Source organism: Arvicanthis niloticus, chromosome 23, assembly GCF_011762505.2.
Source record: "Arvicanthis niloticus isolate mArvNil1 chromosome 23, mArvNil1.pat.X, whole genome shotgun sequence".
NCBI lineage: Eukaryota > Metazoa > Chordata > Mammalia > Rodentia > Muridae > Arvicanthis > Arvicanthis niloticus.
Window position 1 is genome coordinate 40,405,937 of NC_133430.1, and position 20,601 is coordinate 40,426,537.

Here is a 20,601-nt window from a genome sequence, read left to right on the forward strand (position 1 = left end):
TAGAGGGTTGGATGGCAGCTCAGAGACACACTCACAGCCCTACCCAGAGAGGGTAAGGTATTGCATCACAGGCTTAAGGATCTTTGCAACCAGCTCTAAAACTCCCTGTGCTCTGCAAAGAAGGGTTCCTCTAGGATTTGTAGGCATGCCCTGGGAAGGAAGTTAAAGTTTATTTTTTACAATGCTACCCTTAAAAGGCCACAGGACTTCCTGCATGCATTGAAATAAAAACCAACCACACATCTGGTTCATTCAGGCTTCTAGAGACTTATTGCTCTGAAATGGGGTCTCTCCCTGAACCAGAAGCTCATGGTTTGGGCTGGCTGACCAGGGAGCTCTCAGCATTCTCTCAATCTCTTCCTACAATGCTGGAGTTACAGGCACAGGTAGCCATGCTTAGCTTCTTATGTAGATGCTGGGAATTCAAATTCAGGTCTTCATGCTTGCCAAGCAGGTACTCTTTTTTCCACTGAGCCACCTCTTTAGCTCCACAACAGCCTGTTGCAATAAGTACAAAATACCTGTATGTTTTGAGCTGGAGGAATAGCTTGGTTGGTCTAAGTGCTTTCAATGAAAGCACGTGGGCCTGCCTAAGTTGGATCCCTAGAATCCATGTCAAAGGTGAATGTTGTGAGTCAAATGAGTCATCCATCAGTGAGAAGGCAGAGACAAGCAGATTCCTGTGACTCGGCAGTTGGCCACCCTGACCTACTTGGCTAGCTCCAAGGCAATGAAAGACCCAGTCTCAGAAAACAAGGTGAGTGACCCCTGAAGTACACTGACCTCCCTTCCACATGCACACACCCTACATTTGTACCCACACGTACATAACATCCCTGCACCGTCCAGAAACAGAAGTATCTTCATATACTGGGCCAGTCTTACTTTGAACATACCTTTCATCTCTTATCTGATTTTATGTTTGCTAGCAAAAGCTGTTTACAGATTTCTCTAGGCTTTTGACAAAACAACACTGTATTTTTTTTTTTTTTTTTTTTTTTTTTTTTGGTTTTTCAAGACAGGGTTTCTCTGTGTTGCCCTGGCTGTCCTGGAACTCACTCTGTAGACCAGGCTGGCCTCGAGCTCAGAAATCTGCCTGCCTCTGCCTCCCAAGTGCTGGGATTAAAGGTGTGCGCCACCACTGCCTGGCCACTGTATCAATTTAATCACCCTTTGTTAGTAATTTATTTAGTTGAGATAGGGTTTCCAGCCCAGGTTGGCTTCTTACTCCCTAAGTAGTGGCAGATAACCTTGAGCTTCTGAGTCTTGTTTCTGCTATGGTGGGGTTGTAAACACCCCTTTCTATACCATCATGCTCTACCTATGTAGTACTGGGAGTCAAACTGAAGGCCTGTTCCCAGCACGCACATGCTGACGCCTAACCCTCTGTAAACTCCAGTTCCAGGGAGTCCAAAGCCCTCCGACTCTTGCAGGTACCAGGCATGTACATGATGCCTTTACAGACAGACAGACAGACAGACAGACAGACAGAATGCTTATACACACACAAAAAAAGAAATCTTAAAAAAATCACAAAGCAGTTACAATTGGATTTTTTTTATATATTAGTTTTCTAAATGCACTTAAATGAACAAAGTTCTATGTCCTCTCCTTTTTTCTTTTTTTCTTTCATTGTTTTTTCCTTTTGGATCTTCTTGAGACAGGGTCTCACTACATAGCCCTGACTGTCTTGGAACTCACTCTGTAGACTAGGCTGGTCTCAAACTTACAGAAATCCATCTGCCTCTGCCTCCAAGTGCTGGGATTAAAACCATGCATCATCATGTCCAGCCAAAACCTTATACTATTTTTATTTTATATGTATAAATGTTTGAGTGTTTTGTTTTCGTGCACATATGTGTGTTGTGTATGTGCCTGGTGCCTGAAGAGGCCACAAGAGAGCTTGTGTCAGATGCCTAGGAACTGGAGTTATAGATGGTTGTTAGGTCTTCTGAAAGAGCAGTCAGAGTCATCCCTCCAGCTCTCCAGCCCTCTGTTCCTGGGGAAGGAGGTCAAACTTCTAGCTTCACCTGTTTGAAAAAAAAATCCTTATCAAAACCTATACAGCTAATACATATCTTTGTAACTCACTTTTGTATAAGCTATTATGTCATAGTTAGCATTCTATTGCTGTGAAGAGACACCATGATCACAACTCTTTTTTTGGGGGGGAGGTGGGGGACTGAGACAGGGTTTCTCTGTGTAGCCCTGGCTGTCCTGGAACTCACTCTGTAGACCAGGCTGGCCTTGAACTCAGAAATCCGTCTGCCTCTGCCTCCCAAGTGCTGGGATTAAAAGGTGTGAGCCACCACCACCAGGCATGATCACAGCTCTTATAAAGGAACATTTAATTAGGGCTTGCTTTACAGAGGTTTAGTCCATTACCAGCATGGTGGGGAAGTGGCAGCACACAGGCAGACATGGGGCTGGAGGATCCACAGGCAGCAGGCAGCAGGGAGAGCAAAACATTGGTCCTGGCATGGGCTTTCAAAAGTTCACACCCAGTGACACACTCTCCAACAGAGCCACACCTACCCCAACAAGGCTACATCTGATAATCATTTCAGATAGTGCCAGCCACTCCCTAAGCATTCAAATAACAGTCTATGTAGGCCACCCTTATTTGAACCATCACATTATATTTTCACTAAGATATTTTTGTAGGATGTCTTTTTTTTTCTCCTCTAAAACAGTGGTTCTTAATCTGTAAGCCACGACCCCTTTGAAACTTGAATGACCTTTTAAGAGGGGTCATCTATCAGAAATCCTACATATCAGATATTTACATTATAATTCATGACAGCAGAATTACAGTTATGAAGTAGCAATGAAAATAATTTTATGGTTGGGGTCACCACAGTATGAGGAGCTGTAGTAAAGGGTTGCAGCATTAGGAAGGTTGAGAACCACTGCTCTAAAATATCCGCTTTAGAGATAATTTTTGTTAATGGTGTATTCAGAGCATTTCATGTACTCTGAGATACATCAGACACAAGTAACACCTTTTTTTTTTTTTTTTTTTTTTTTGGTTTTTCAAGACAGGGTTTCTCGGTGTAGCCCTGGCTATCCTGGAACTCACTCTGTAGACAGGGCTGGGCAGATGGTGGTGCATGTCTTTAATCCCAACACTTGAGAGCAGAGGCAGATCTATTTCTGAGTTCGAGGCCAGCCTGGTCTACAGAGTGAGTTCCAGGACAGCCAGGGCTACACAGAGAAACCCTATTTCAGAAAAACCAAAAGCAACTAAACAAAGAAGGTGAGACTGTGTGGATTTATTAGGCTTTTGAAGATACAGTTAAACTTAATCTCCATTGATGACAGAGGGTAGTGAATGTCGAGGACCCTTTGTGATAAATCACTTGCTGTCTTCTGCTGGAAAGCCGCAGCAGGGTTTCCCTCCCTCCTTCCTTTTTTTCCAGAGAGACCGGTGAGAGCCCCAAATCCATTAGCCATTTGACCCTTAGGAAGCTTGGGAATTTAACACCTGCCCTGGGTTAGGCCTGAGATAAACAGATGAAGATCACCCATAGTCAGTTTTTCAAGAGATAGAAGTAGGAAACCCCGCTAGGATCAATTTCATCACCTTGACTATGTTTAGGAAGGTCACAGAAACACTCCTCTGGGTGTGTGAGACTATTTCAAGAAATACTTAACTAATGAAGGAAGACATACTGGAGAATGGGTAGAGCTATCCCATGGGTCAAGGTCAAGTTTGCTGGTGGACACTTTATTCATCTCCTCAACTATCAATAATGTATATTTAATGAGTTAATTTTTTTTTTTCTAAATCAAATTGAATCAACATGGGGCTGGAGCGGTGGCTCAGTGACTAAGAGCACTTGCTATTCTCCAGAAGGACCTGGGTTTGGTCCCAGTACCCACGTGGTGGTTCACAACTCCAGTTCCAGGATATCTGATACCTTCTTTTGATATCTTTGGGCACCAGGCACACACTGGTCCACTTCCATCCATACAGGCAAAACACTCATACACATAAAATAAAAATAAGTAAGTCCAGCTGGGCATGGTGGTGCACGCCTTTAGTCCCAGCACTTGGGAGGCAGAGGCAGATGGATCTCTGTGCATTAGAGCCAGGCCTGGTTTACATAGTGAGTTCCAGGTCAGTCAAAGCTACATAAGAGACCCTGTCTCAAAGCAAACAAACAATCATAAATAAAATATCTTTTAAATTTTTTAATGAAAAAAAAAGTTGCACCTGGGGCTATTAAGATGTCTCAGTGTGGTACAGGTGCTTACTATGCAAGAGGGGTGACCTGAGTGTTATCTGTGGAACTCACATAAAGGTGGAGGGAACAAGCTGACTCTAAACTCTTCCTCTGACGTCTATATGTGAGGCATATGTACTGCCCTCCACCTCATGAGAGCCCCCTCAAAATAATGCACAATCAAGTTTATTTTCTTTTTAATTATTGGACTTAAATAGAAAGGTTTTGGGGCCCAAGTCAGGATATTTATTTCTGTTGTAGAATGAAAGCATACCAGTTAGTAAACTAACACTATAAAATTAGACTTCTGTTATCCTATTGAGTTTAAGACGCAAACAAAATCTCATCTGCTCAAGGGCTGTGCAGAGGTGAGGGCCGTTCATCCGGCTCTGAAATAAGTCAATAACAGGAGGATGACTTGTTAATTATTAACTCCGAGGTCAAGTGCTAACAGCCTAAAGTATTCTTTCAGGCTTGGAAATTAACCTTTGCTCCTGGGCATCCAGTTCTTCGGGCTCAGAGAGCGTGGGCCGTGCCATGGTGGCTCCTTCCCATTGTAAGAACTGTCCAGTGTGTGGTTGGGAATCTGTGTGGGATATTAACCAGAAGTGTCTTAGTTAGGGTTTTGTTACTATGAAGAAACATCATGACCAAGGCATCTTTTATAAAGGATAATATTTAATTGGGGCTAGCTTACAGTTCAGAGGTCTAGCCCATTATTGTCATAGCATCTGAAGGCAGCCTGGAGAAGACTGTCTCTTCCGTACTGGGTGAAGCTTGAGTACTCGGAGTCCTCAAAGCCTGCCTATGAAATGACCACACCTCCTAGTAGTAGGACTTTCCATGGGCCACGGATATTCAAACCACCACACCAAGATGATATTATTATTATTATTATTATTATTATTATTATTATTAGATTTTTTGAGACAGGGTTTCTCTCTGTAGCTCTGGCTGTTCTGGAATTGGTCTGTAGACCAAGCTGGCCTTGCACTCAGAGATTCACATGCCTCTGCTATTGGTTGCTAGGACTAAAGACGTGCACCACTACTGCCAGTTCCAAGGTCTCATCAAATAACTATTTCTCCAATAAGTACTCAATAGAAACTCTTTTTGAGAGATGTTGGCAAGTCTTAAAAAGATTCCATTCTTTTTCTAAGAAGGGTATTTCTAGACTAAAAATCTCAGTCTTAGTGTCCTTGACAGAATGAAAAGAACATTTTCATTTTGGAATGCCATCCGTGTGTGCCAGTCAAGAACCATAGTTACTTTTCTCAAAGAACAAACTCCTGAAAGCCAAGTATCATGGCATGGTCTTGCAATCCCAGCACTTGAGATGTTTGAGGCAAGAGGCTTACCATAAGTCTGGGACTATTTGGGCTATAGTGTGAGTTCCAAGCCACCCTGAGGTAAAGAGTGAGGCCGTGTCTCAGAAAACAACAACGACGGCAGAGAGAGAACACCCTGCTCTCCTTATCTACCACCAGCACTGGGTGTATTAAAGTATTAAAACTTTCTCATTTCTTCTTCTTCTTTTTTTTTTACTTTAAATAAAAATGCCTCAGGCTAAAATTGTTTTATTGCCAGAAAGTTAACCTTTTGTTTGCTTTGCATGTCTATGTTTATATTAGTTTTTTAAAATTACTTAAAAATTCTAAGTGCATGCACATGCACAGGCACACATGCACTTGAGTGCGTGTGGAGACCAGAAGTCGACACTAGGTCTGACTTGCCACTTCCTGCCTTAGTTTTTGAGGGGGGGGGGGTGTCTCTCTCTGAACATTAGTTGATTTCCTGACTTTTAGTTTTATTTTGTTTTGTTTTGTTTTGAAGATAGGGTTTATCTGTACAATCCTGGCTATCCTGGACTCACTGTGTATAGACCAGGCTAGCCTCAAGCTCACAGAGAGCCACCTGCCTTTGCCTCCCAAGGGCTGGGACTAAAGGCGTGCACTATCACTGCCTGGCTCTCACCACACTTTTTAATCTGGCTTAATTGATTTGTCATCTGATTGCAAAAGCTTCAGGCACTCTCGCTTTGGAAAGAGCGTCAGTAAGACTAATCCTTATTTGCCAACTATATTGTGGACAGTCTTAGGATCTTAGATGACTTTTACTCAGATTTGTCTGAGTCAGGTAGGGCCAGGGCGGGAGGCAAATTCTTGCTATATAGCTCAGGCTGGCCTAGGAGTCACTTTATAGGCCAGGCTGACTTCCAATTGTGATGCTGGGCCTCCCAAGGATATGGGGCACACGCATGTGTTCTCGTGCCTGGTTTATTAGTCAGCTTTTGAATTTATCCTCTTCAGTTTGAGGCATTCACATTATTGTGTCATCATCACCAGCATCTAACTTCACAATCTAGATAATTCCAAATAACATTTTGTCGAATTAAAAAAAAAAAAGAAAAAAAAAGACGTTGCTTGGTTTCTTTTGTTTGTTTGGTTTTTGGTTTTTTGGGGTTGTTTTGTTTTGTTTTTTGGTTTTTTGAGACAGGGTTTCTCTCTGTGTAGTCCTGGCTGTCCTGGAACTCACTCTGTAGACCAGGTTGGCCTTGAACTCAGAAATCCGCTCCCCTCTGCCTCCCAAGTGCTGGGATTAAAGGCGTGCGCCACCACTGCCCAGCTTGGTTATATATCTATATCTATATCTATATCTATATCTATATCTATATCTATATCTATATCTATATCTATATCTATATCTATATCTATATCTATATCTATATCTATATCTATCTGAATCTACAGTCATAGCATGTTTACGATAGGAAACCTTTCAAACCCAGTTATATATATATATATATATATATATATATATATATATATATATTCTTCATCCATTTATTCATTTGTACACTTAATATTTATATATTTATTACCTAGTGCACCAGGAATTCTGCTAGAGCTCATTGTGACTCATGGGTCTGTCGTCATGCATGTTAGGAAATCTAAAAGTTGCGATACAGCATGACCATACAAATAGACAATTGTGAGGTTGTAGGTGCCGAGAGGGAGATACTGAATTTTGTAGTAGGCTTACTAGACCTCACCACTGAGGGGAGGTCCAGACAGTGTATCCTGAAGAAATGGCACCAGGGCAGGCTGCTCCGTCCGCGCCCAGTGCACGCTTAACAAACTGTACTGTTCCTACTCTGTTCTAGAAGTTGGCTTCTTCGATCCACCTGCCTGCGTCCTCCCACACTGGCCTGCATGGGAAGAATTGCCTGCATGCAATTTCTACCCTCCTCTTCCTCACTTCCCCGGGGTCCTTATTGCTCAGGCAAGGGCATGTCTGAGGGATTCTGGCCAGAGCCACTTGATGGTGTTGCCAGGGGCTCTCTGTTCCCGCTCGAGCTGCCTTCTCTAGTAATTTTCTCTCTCTGTCCAGGACCCTGGAGAACTGCAGTGAGTCTTTGGGGACTCGATTTCTGGCTGGAACAATTCCTCAGTGAAACCCAAAGACCTTCCTGTTTTCCCAGACAACTCAGAGTCCTGAGCCGTCAGAGACATTGCCTCATTAACAGACATGTCTGGGGGAAAGAGCCTCTCCCTGCAGGGAGGGTCTCTGTCCGAGGCACTGCTTTGGTATAACTCGAAGGCCTGGGACAAGCTGGCTCTGTCGCTCAGCCCAGAAGAGAGAAGACTGTTTTTTCTCTGAGTTCTTTCCCCAGCACGCATCAAGAAGCAGCAGCAGCAGCAGCAGCAGCTTCCAAGGCACACCTGCTCGTGTTGTAGAAAATGCTATCTTCTTCCCTTCTGTTCTGGCTGGCCCTTCTGAGACTGACTGCGTCCACCTTGTTCATCTGAGGATTTCTCTGGAACATTAGATTGTGTCCAACAGTTCCATTTCCAGATTGTGTGTGACAAAGCGTTTAGTCCCTTCCGCCAGACGTCCCACTTCCCTTAAAATCACTGCTCCAGGAGACAGATCCGCTACTAGATCTTAAGTATGGCTTTCTTTTCAGGGAATTCCCTCCCACTCTCCCAGAACCCCTGCCAGAGTGATAAAGGATAGATATTGCTAGCGCACCCCTACTCGGCTTGAAGAAGTTACCAAAGAGGCCTGTGGTCAACTTCCCAACGTTGGGCTTGTTGCTCCATTAGCAAGGAAGTGTGTGGGAAGCCTAGGATAGAGCAGCCCCAAAGCAGTTCCGGCGTAAGCATAAGGTTTCATTCAGTTCTTGGGGGCAGAAAGAGCTTGCCAAATCAGCCTCAACACAGGTCCACAGAGTTGTCTTCAGTTGCGTGGTGGGAACTGCGTGGTGCGAAGGGGCAGGCACAGTGGCTCATCCTAACTGCCCAGAAGCAAGCAGCAAACAACCAGGATTGCCTCATTCACACCGCAAGAATTACACACCGAAGAAATGCAACTTGCATGTAAAGTGGCTCACCCTGACAGACAAGCTGGCCCTACACTGTGACCCACCACCAAATGTGAGCGGTTCTTCTGTTCCCTACCGGACCCGTATATTAAACAAACAAACAAAATTTCCCCCACCCCCCAAAAGAAAGGTAAACAAACAAACAAACAAACAAAACAAAACAAAACAAAACCAACTCTTTTTCTTTCTTAAGATGAAAATTACAACTGGGCAGACTTCATTCAAAGAACACACAAAATCCTCTCAGTGTTCTCCAGCCATCTTCAGGGTGACCCCGAGCACTTCCAAGACTTGGCTCCGGGTACCTGCTTCTTTTTATAATTATTGGTTTCTTTTGTTTTCTTTTTTCTTTCTTTCCTTCCTGTCTGTCTTGTCTCTCTTCCTTCCTTTTTTCTTTTTCTTTTAAATTTATTTATGTTATGCATATGAGTACACTGTAGCTGTCTTCAGACACACCAGAGAGGGCATCAGATCCCATTACTCAGGACCTCTGGAAGAACAGTCAGTGCTCTTAACCACTGAGCCATCTCTCCAGTTCCCCTTCCTCCTTCCTTCCCTCCCTCTTTCCGTCCTTGTTAGTTTTTTGTTCTTTCTTTTCCTTTCCCTTTCTTTCTTTGTCTTTCTTTCTTTCTTTCTTTCTTTCTTTCTTTCTTTCTTTCTTTCTTGAGACAAGGTCTTTCTAGTATTGGCTATACTGGAACAGGTAGATCTCTGTGAGTTCTAGACTAGCCTGGTCTACACAAGGAGTTCCAGGACAGCCAGGGCTACATAGTGAAACCCTGTTTCTACAAACAAAACCCTCACAGCACAACAAAATAGTCTATCAAAATGTTCGTCTTTCTGGAATTACCTTTTTTTTCCCCCTTATGGCAGGGCTACCCTTGATCTAGCCATCTTCTTGCCTCTGCCTGTCAGGCACTGGGATAAGACCCATAAGCACCATGTTTGGCTTGTATCTTTGTTGGGTAGACTTGACTTGTGCAGAGCTGGGGCTCCTGTGTGGCCCATCCCTATAGTTAGCAAGGAAGATGGGTTCTAATTACGTTATTTGTGATTTCAAATAGTCTTCTCTCACTAAAAATATTAACAATTTATTATTTTATTTAACTTCTTGGTTTAACATGATCATAGATAAAGCCAGTTGAAGATCTGGTTTTATTTTAATTAATTTATTCTGTATTTTTATGTGTGTGTGTAGGTCAGAGGTGAACTAGCAGGACTCAATTCTTTCTTTCTACTTTCTGGGTACCAGAGCTTGAGCTCAAGTCATCAAGCGTCGCAGCAAACATGTTTACCTGATGAGTCATCTCACGAGCCCTGACACGCTGGCTTTACAGTCAGTTTAATTCTTGATTTCTATGTCTACCTCAGATGAAAAACCTTTCTCAAAATGGTACAGAATCAGGCATGGTGGTAATCTGAGAATTTAGGAGGCTGAGGCAGAAGGGTCACAAGTCTGAATCTAGACTGTTTTATGCTTTGAGACCTTGTCTCATAATAAATTTTTTAAAATTTATTTATTTATTTATTTATTTATTTATTTATTTATTTGACCGGAGAGGTACCTCAGTGGTTTAGTGCACTGGCTGCTCTTTCAGAGGACTCAGGTTTGATTCCAGGTTCGATTCCACATGGTGGCTCACAACCACCTGTAGCTCCATTTCCAAGGGACCCAATGCCTTTGTCTGACCTCTGAAAGCACCAAGCATGAACATGATGCACACCCATACATTCAGGCAAAAAAAAAAACCCCGCACATAAAATGAATTAATCTAATAATAAAAAAAAATCAATGCAAGTGTTCATTTGGAAAATTTTCCAGGAGATTCAACAATTTGGGTTCTAAATGTCAGAGCACTTGAGTTGTTTAATGGGGACATATCACTTTCAGCAATAAGATCAGAGAGGCATGGGAAGATTTCAGCTGTACTTAGCTTTCACATCTTTCTATTTATTGGTTTAAAAAAAATCACCATTACCTTGAAGGAATCATTCCTAATTTTTTTTTCTGTTCTCCAGATATTATCTGCATATGATTGAGAGCCACTTCCTAGGCCTGGAACAGCCAGTGCCAACTGAAGTGTGAAACACTTTCAATAAAAGGAAATTGCATAATTATCCACATTGGCAGATTTTAAGTGTGTTAATAATACAGCATGCCAGTAACCTCTCTGTTTTATCCAATTTAGTCTGACTTTAATCACATTTTTAAAATACTGCAAAATAGCCAGTTGTGGAGTGGTTTAAGGCTCTAATCCCAGCAGTCAGGAAGCAAAGGCAGGCAAATCTCTGTGAGGCCAGCCTGGTCTACATTGTGAATTATAAGTCATTCCTGGTGACCTACTGAGACCCTCCACAGTGAATACTACAAAATGACTCTGATAAAATTTTAAGATATTGTTTTAATTAAAACAAGTAACCCATGGGCTGGGGAGATGGCCCAGATATTTAGAACTCTAGTTGTTTTTTCAGAGGACCCAGATTTGATTCTTAGCACCCATAGAGCTGCTTACAACAGTCTGTCAGTCCACTTCTGGAGGTCTGCTGCCCTCTTTTGGCCTCCACAGGCAGTGCATGCAAGCAGCACACCAATGTACTTGCAGGCAAAATGCCCATACCCATAAAATAAAAATAAACTTAAAAAAAAAATTAAAAACTAGCTCAGTGCTATTTTTTGTTGTTGTTTTGTTTTTTGTTTGTTTGTTTTGGTTTTTCAAGACAGGGTTTCTCTGTGTAGTCCTGGCTGTCCTGGAACTCACTCTGTAGACCAGGCTGGCCTTGAACTCAGAAATCCACCTGCCTCTGCCTCCTAAAGTGCTGGGATTAAAGGCTTGTGCCACCACTGCCCAGCCTGCTCAGTGCTGTTATGGGAAAGATATTGTAACCTGGCTTCAACCTTCACGTTATAACCTGTCAATAAAGAAAAATGTGGATACATTAGTATGAACAAAACTGTACTAAACAAGAATATTGTGACTAAATTTCATGAGCTATGATTTTTTTTTTCTTCTGTGTTCCTTCTTTTCAAGGCTTCACCGTCACAGTGAACCACATTAAAGCTTTATCATAGTTTACCCTCAACCTAATGAAACAATCCACTTGAGAAATGTACAATTGCCGGCAGTGGTGGCACACGCCTTTAATCCCAGCATTTAGGAGGCAGAGGCAGGTGGATTTCTGAGTTCAAGGCCAGCCTGGTCTACAGAGTGAGTTCCAGGACAGCCAAGGTTATACAGAGAAACCCTGTCTCAAAACAAAACAAAAACAAAAACAATCGAGAAATGTACAATCATGCTGATTGTAATCAATTAAGAGCATAAGAGCCCTGAAACCTGGAGCTGGAGAGATGGCTTAGCAGTTAAGAGCATGGGCCGTTCTTCCAAAGGACCAGGGGTTCAATTCCCACCACTCACATGGCAGTTCACAATTGTTTGCAGTTCCAGCTCCTGGGAATCTGATTCCCTTACACAAATATACATGCAAGCAAAACACCAATGCATATAAAATATAGATAAATAATCTTTTTAAATGAATCCTAAGGGTCTAGGGAGATTGATCAGTGGTTTGGAATATGTTTTGCTCTTGTTGAAGACCTGGGTTCAAATCCCAGCACCCATATGGTGGTTCACAACCTTCTGTCATTCCAGGTCCAGGGGTTAAACACCCTCTGTGACCTCTATGTTCATCAGACATGCACGTGGTGCACATATATACATGCAGGTAAAACACTAATACACATAAAAAATTTAAAAGTATAATAGTCCTTTAATTTTGGCTGACAACCAAGATTAGGGTAATGCCTCAGAGTCTCAGTGTCAAAATTCAAGGGTGCGGTGTTTTTATTTAAAGGAAAACCCCACAAAAATCATAATTACATCAATGTTAGTTGAGGGCCAGAATAACCTTACATTTGTTTAGACAGAACACAGTAGTTCTTTCAGGCACACTATGACAATCTTCTTTTGTACTCCTTTTGGCTATTTTAGTTTGTATAAATATTAAATATTTTTGATTAATCAATTAATCCATTTAGACCATAGTCAGGTTCATGGATAGCCCAAAAGTGTTGCCAAGGTAGATGTGGCCTTGGTGGTCTGTGGAGGCAGTGTGATGGTTGGTTGGTATTACAGGCTGGGAGTTTCTACACAGACACAAAATGGAATCAGGACAAGATGGCATTACCTTAGTGTCTCCACTAACTCTAACTCCCTGCATTCAGTGCCACAAGACTGTAGAGGGAAGAAAAGGCATTTTCATGTATTTGTGCTTTCTCTACTGGTATACCCAGCCCCTACCCATCAGTGCTTCACTATAGTCTACTTGGACTCTGCAGTAGTTCTTGCAGGCATCTTTCCTGGTGCCAACATTATCTTAACAGTAGCCAATGTTTCACAAAGGCAGAAAAACAAACAAACAAACAAACACACTACAACCAACAACAAAAACCCAACTCTTAACTCTCCTCCTTAACTAAATATCCAGTAAACTTTTGATTATTTATAAAATGAGGCAGAGGCCGTGGGTGTAGCTCAGTTGGAAACCTTGTGTTCAATCCCCAGCACTGCAAGAGACACCTGAAATTCCCGTTTGAGGGGATCTGAGCATTCTTCTTGTCCTTTGTAAACACACATAAAAACAAAAGTGAAATCCTTTTTAAATTTTTAAAAGTTATTTTCCTTTGATGTGCATGGGTGCTTTGCCTACATGTGTATCTGTGCTCCATATGTCTGCAGTGCCCACAAAGGCCAAAAGAGGGCATCAAATGCCTTGGAACTGGAGTTACAGAAGGTTGTGATCCTCCACATGGGTGCTGGGAATCAAACCTGGGTCCTCTGAAAGAGCAACCAGTACTCTTAACCCTTATGCCACCTTTCCAAATAAAGTTCAAAGAGGAGGAGAAAGAGGAAGAAGAGGAGGACAATGTGGAGAATTATTAAGCCATCCAATTCCTAGATTGTAAAGACTAGAATTCTGGGTAAGTTAACATGGAAGGTTGTAGATTCATTCAGCAGCAACCAGATACTTATTTTTTATTTTAAAAGGCTGTGAATCAGATCAAGGGCCTAACACATTCTAGGTAGGAGCCTCCCACTGACCGTAACCCCAGTACTTCCTTCCTTCCTTCCTTCCTTCCTTCCTTCCTTCCTTCCTTCTTTCTTTCTTTCTTTCTTTCTTTCTTTCCTTCTTTCTTTTTTTCTCTTTCCTTTTTTAAAAAACAAAACATACTTCAAGCCCATGATTCAGAAGGCATAGGTTAAAAAGCAAAATCCCCCTCCTAAGCCCAATTCTCAGTCAACCAGATTCTTTGTGGAAAGAGGTAGCCACATTACCAGTGTCTTATCATGCCTTCCAGAATGATTCTAGTTATACTAGCTAGCGCGTGGCACACAACAAATGCTTTACATTTGCTTCTCTTCAATCAACATTAAACACACGTCCAAAGCATACATCCCTATAGTACTGCTGTTTATCGTGAATAAAACATAATTGTTTATTTAGTTTTTCACTGCGGCAAAATATGCTACATGCTCATTTTGTAAGCACACAATTATATCGCTTTTTAAGTTGTTTGAAACAATTATTGAGTCAAAGAATATACATGTGGGACTGGAGAGACGGCTCAGCAATCACGTGGACTGGAGAGATGGCTCCGAAATCATGTGGACTGGAGGAGAGACGGCTCAGCAATCATGAGCATGTACCGCATTTCCAGAGGATCTGGGTTTAATCGTCAGCATCACATCAGATGGCTCAGCACTCCCTGTAACTCCAGCGCCAAGGGGATCTGACTCTCTTCTTGTTCCCAAAGGCATGCATGTACCCCAACACACACACTTAAAATTTTTATATTTAATTAATTAATTTATTTATTTTTTGGTTTTTGAGACAGGGTTTCTCTGTGTAGCCCTGGCTGTCCTAGAACTCAGGCTGGCCTTGAACTCAGAAATCTGCCTGCCTCTGCCTCCCAAGTGCTGGGATTAAAGGCATGGGCCACCACTGCCCAGCCACTTAAAATTTTAAAACTTAAGAATCTTTAAGGAAATAAAAAAAAAAACCATGCATTTTGTATTTTAATAGTTACCACTGATACTGACCTCCATTAATTAGCCATTTAGACAATTTATTATGAAAATATTTTCTTTGTCATTGACAAAACATGGTATCACATTATAGTTTTAGTTTATGCTTGTATTATGAGTGTTTTTCCATTTCACTAAACTGCTTGCACATATCTTTATTGGTTTTTTTTTTTTTTGGTTTGGTTGTATTTTGTTTTGTTTTGCTTTTGCTTTTTTTTTTTTTTTTTTTTTTTAAAAATTTTGGAAAACATTTTCATTTGGTGTTTGTTTGTTTTTTTTTTTTTTTTTTTTTTTTTTTTTGGTTTTTTCAGACAGGGTTTCTCTGTGTAGTCCTGGTTGTCCTGGAACTCACTCTGTAGACCAGGCTGGCCTTGAACTCAGAAATCTGCCTGTCTGTGCCTCCCAAGTGGTGGGATTAAAGGCGTGTGCCACCACTGCCCGGCCATTTGGTGTTTTTTAAAAATTATTTTTGTCTATATATTTGTTATATTTATTTATTTGTGTGTGTGTGTGTGGGGGGTGAACATGTACTACACGTGAATGTCAGAGAACAACTTTTGTGAGCTAGTTCTCTCCTTTCATTGTGTAGAATCCAGGGATCAAACTCAGGCTGTCAGACTTGATACAAGTGCCTTCATCTACTGAGCCATCTCTCTGGCCCTTGTTTGTTTATTGGAGATAGCATCTATGTAGCCTAGGCTGTCCTTGAACTTGTTATATAGTTTCAGAATAACCTTTAACTCCTGACCCTCCTGCCTCCACCTGGGATTACAGGCATGGACTGACACCACTGGCCTGATTGTGGGTGTGTTGTGTGTAGAAAGACAGTGCCGGAAAGGGGGACATTGGTGAGTGTGGAGGTGTCTGTGTGTTGTATGAAGACACTAGGAAAATATGGAAGCAAGGGCCAGCTATATAGGAAGCCATTAGAAGAGGGAGTGGAGAGATGTACACCAGGATTTTCAGTCTCACAGACCGTTCTAGGTTGTATTTGCAGAGTATTAAAGAGTGGTGTAGTGACCTTCAAGTAGGGTTCGCAAAATGACTTCAGCAAGTCAATATTAGAGCTTCTATTTGTGTTTCCTTTTTAAATGTAAAAGGAGGAAACTAATGGTCATTAATATTCAGTATTCAGATTGATGCCTGCATCTCCACCAGATGCAGACGGTTACGTAAGTGAGGGGCATCCAACGGTAAGAGTGTGAGGGTTTTGTGGTTGTTTCTCGCTGTCAGGTTATGGGCACACTGCATGATGGTTAAGTAAAAGATTTACCAAGTACACTGTCTAGCTTTAACTAACCTAAGCTCTCCACAGGACCCTTGATAAGCATCTGTGCGTGCTTACCTCCCTCCACTTGGGTGAACTGACCTTGAATATTGGGAGCTACTCTGTTGGAAGGTTGTATCTCCCCCTACTTTTCTACCTCCTTGGCAGCCTATAGGTTGATACTGAATGCTTATAGACTGCAGAAGGCGGCAGATTCTCTACTATGGCACCAATTTCTCTGGAGCCAAGGAGCAGTACAGGTTTTGGTCACATCAGTAAGACTGAATGACTACAAAAAAATAAAGAGCCTAACATGCCTGAGGTTTCCACCACAACGGCAAACTCACAGGAAACAGGAAGCCCATGTTATAAAATAGTGAGGAAACAAGAAGTCCATGTTATAGAGTAGTGAGGAAACAGGAAGTCCATGTTAGAGTAGTGAGGAAACAGGAAGTCCATGTTATAGAGTAGTGAGGAAACAGGAAGTCCATGTTATAGAGTAGTGAGGAAACAGGAAGTCCATGTTATAGAGTAGTGAGAAAACAGGAAGTCCATGTAACAGAGTAGTGAATGTAAGCTTTTGGTTCTATACTCTCTGCTAGTTACAGAATCCCTCAGCTATTTCCTGGATTCAAGTGTAGACAACAGTGAACACTATCACAAAGTTAATCAGAAAACCCCTTTGAATGTAACATGATTCTCTGATGAGAACAGGGACTTTAACACTATCTCTCTGGGACCTAGAATATATGTAGCATGGAATAGCTGGCAAATATTATTTGAGTTGATTCTGTAAGACCCCCACAAGGGGACCCTCACCCAAATCCGGAACTGCACGAACCCAAGGACACACGAGAAACCATCTTGATGCAATTGCAGAGGAGGTTTAATGACGAGGGCCCTCGGGCCGGAACATATCTCACGCAGGAGATAGAGATTCCGACCCAGAACCCAGGAAATTTGGGATATTTATGGGTAGGGGTTGGGGGGAGTGGGAAAATTTGGCGCGCTTACATATGATTGGATATTTCAGACATCAGCAACTTGCAGAAGTGGCTACGTGCGAGCTGGCAGATGACTAGTTACTTTTGACCATGAAACCTTGGACTTCTCAGAAAGGGGGAGAGAAAAGTAAACACCAGATGGCCCATTACTCACTTGGGCTTATCTGGGCACGTCTTAGCATGCCTTTTCATTTGGGTCACCCTGTCCCTGCAGGGGCTTAATATTTTTATTATGACTATATTTAACAAACTGTTGGTGGTCTTTGCTGACCATGAATTTTTGTTATTGTTACAATGCTGCTTTCAAATTTTGTCCTCACAATTCTGTTTAAGGAGAAAGAGGATTGGGAGGGAGGGCTCAGCCAGTAAAGCACTTGCCTTGCAAGCATAAAAACCCGAGTTTGATCTTTAGAACCCACTTAAAAAGTTGGCCCAGTGCTGGCATTTGTGATTCAAGCACTTGGAGGCATGAGGAGGACCCCTGTGGCTTTCTAATGCTTAAGTGGTGAGCCAGTGAGATATCCCTGTCTTTTTTTGTTTGTTCGTTTTGTTTTGTTTTTCAAGACAGAGTTTCTCTGTATAGCTCTGGCTGTCCTGGAACTCAGCCACTAGGCTGGCCTAAACTCACTAGGCTGGCCTCGAACTCAGAAATCTGCCTGCCTCTGCCTCCCAAGTGCTGGGATTAAAGGTGTGTGCCACCACTGCGTGGTGAGATATCCCTGTCTTAAAGGCAGTAGATAGTCTTTCTGAGGACATCTGAACTTGTCCTCTGGTTGCTACATGCATACACACACATGCATTAAAAATGTTTAGATTTTATTGTTTTATGTAAATGAGTGTTTTGCCTACATGTATTGTCTTAAGGTCTTACTGCTGTGAACAGGCACCATGACCAAGGCAACTCTTATAAGGAATAAGGACAACATTTAATTGAGGCTGGTTTATAGGTTCAGAGGTTCAGTCCAGTATCATCAAGGCAGGAACATCCAGGCAGGCATGATGCAGGAGAAGCTGAGAGTTCTACATCTTCACTAGCTTCCAGGCAGCTAGGTTGAGGGTATTAAAGCCCATGCCCACAATGACACACCTACTCCAACAAGGCCACACCTCTTAATAGTGCCACTCTCTGGGCCAAACATATACAAACCATCACATGTATATGTGTGCACTTCGTGAGTGCTTGGTGCCCAAGGAAGTCAGAAGAGGGCCTCTGATTTCCTTGGCCTGGAGTTACAGACAGTTGTGAGCTTCCATGTGGATGCTGGGAATGGAACCTGGGTCATCCACAAAATCAGCAAGCACTTTTAACTAACTGATGAGCCAACTCTCCACATTGAGACTTGTTTTGTTTTGGTGAGTCTGGGTCTATTTATATAGTCCTGAGTGTCCTGGAACTCATTACAAAGACCAGGCTGGCTTTCAAGTCACAGAGATCCACCTCTCTCTGCTTCCTGAGTGCTGGGATTAAAGGTATGTGTCCCTATGCCCTACCCGATACACATTTCAAATGGAATATATTTGTGGTGGTTTAAATAATTATGGGCCTCATAGACTCATATGTTTGGATGCTTGGCCCATAGAGAGTGGCACTATTAGAGGGTGTGGTTTTGTTGGAGTAAGTGTGGCTTTGTTAGAGGAAGTGCAGCCCAGGGGAAGTGAGGTCTCCTATGCTCAAGGTCCCCCTAATGTAGCAGACAGTCCCCTTCTGCTGCCTTGGGATCAAGATTTGGAGCGCTCAGATTCTTCTCCAATCCCATGTCTGCCTGGATTGGAGCACCCCATCATGATGATAATGGCCTACACCTCTGAACCTGTAAGCCAACCCCAATTAAATGTTTTCTTTTATTAGAGTTTCCTTAGTCATGGTGTCTCTTCACAGTAATGGAAACCCTAACTACGACAGCAGTTTTTGCAAATTCCTGGACACAAAAGATGCAGTACTTTAAAACCAAGATTGTGATTTCATGCCACTCTGGGCTACACAGTGAGTTTAAGACCAACCCGTGCCTTCTCTAAAAGAAAAAGTAGGCGTTTGCATTTTTTTTTTTTTTTCAGATTGGTTTCTATTCCTCATTTTTTATAAACCTCCAGTTTCCTAATTCTGAACAGAGGACTTCTTGTACATAAGAAATACCCATCAGAGACTGGGTGTGAATGCATGGGGAGAACCCAGAATGCCCTAGGCAATGGGCTCCACTCCTAGCAACACACAACAAACAAAAAGTGAAGGCCAGCCTTGGTGGCACAAGCTCAGAATCCCAGCAGGCAGGAGGCAGAAGCATGGTTTTGAGTTCAGAGCTAGCCAGGGCTCTCTAGGGAAGTTCTAAAAAACAAAAAAACATCTTGACCATTTCCTCTTACAGAGTGATTAATCTCCAGGACTATATCTTCAGCAAATGCAAGACTCAGCAAGGCTTTGAACTCCTTCCGTTTCCTTATCTCAACTGTCAAGTATGAAAAGTCTGAATTTACTTATCTCTGTTCAGGGCAGTTTCCCATGGGTTGGGAGCAAAAAGTATTACATGGCCCATGTATACCTGGTATGTGTTTATATTTTGCTTTCTTTTCCTACTGGAGTTGGGGTTGAACCCAGGGTCTTGGCACACGGGGGCCCTCGCTCAGCTACTGAGCCACACACCCAACATCATGATTTGCTTTTGGAAAGGAGCAGTTCTCTCTTCTCTGCAGCTTTTGTTCTAAACAAATCAAATAAGTCTTCAAGCGTGGAAGATTATTTCTGAAAAGGAAATCATTACATGCTGTGAGTTTACATAAGAGATGATTATCAAACGTAATACATTTTGTAGCACAAATCAATAATTAGCATTTATTAATTTTTAATACTTAAATGTAAGGGTTGGGAATGCTAATTTATTAGATAAATGTTCAGGACCGAGACGGGCATCTATTTAATGGTTCCTTTATTGGCTTTCAAACCTAGGAATAGCTTTCGCTTCAGGAGCCTGCCAGCAATCACCTATAATCAACTGTGATCCTCTGATTACAAATTTATTCAAGTTTTGGCTCTCACTGTGACTGGATCTTATCTCCTCCCTCATCAGAAGACACACTTTTCAGTATGCTTTTCAAAATGAAAGCAAACACAGTTTGGCTGCAATGTTGATAGTATTATTATTGTTCCTGTACTAAGGTCTTGGTAATCAGGATGAGGCCTGGGTTTGGAAGCTCGGGACATCTTAGGATGCTCTGTTATCTGGCAAACAAATTCATTTAATATAATGCTTAGAAAATCACAACCAATAATTACTTTAAGTACTTCTCCAGAACATAAAGTAAGAGGGGAATACTGTGTGACTGCAAAAAGAAAGCAAGGTTCAGCCAGCAGTCCTGGGACTCTCCTCCTATAATCCCAGAATTTAGGAGCGGAGGTCAGAGAGTCAGAAACTCAAGGGCAGCCTAGGCTACATCAGAATCCTTTCTCAAATAAAACAAACAATTCCACCCTGCGCCCCCCCCAAAAAAAACACTGCTAAAAAAACAAAAAAATATTTAAAATAACAAGATAAATAAAGAGAGGATGGTGTGATGGTTTGTATATGCTCTGCCCAGGGAGTGACACTACTAGGAGGTGTGGCCTTGTTGGTGTAGGTGTGTCACTGTGGTTGTGGGCTATAAGACC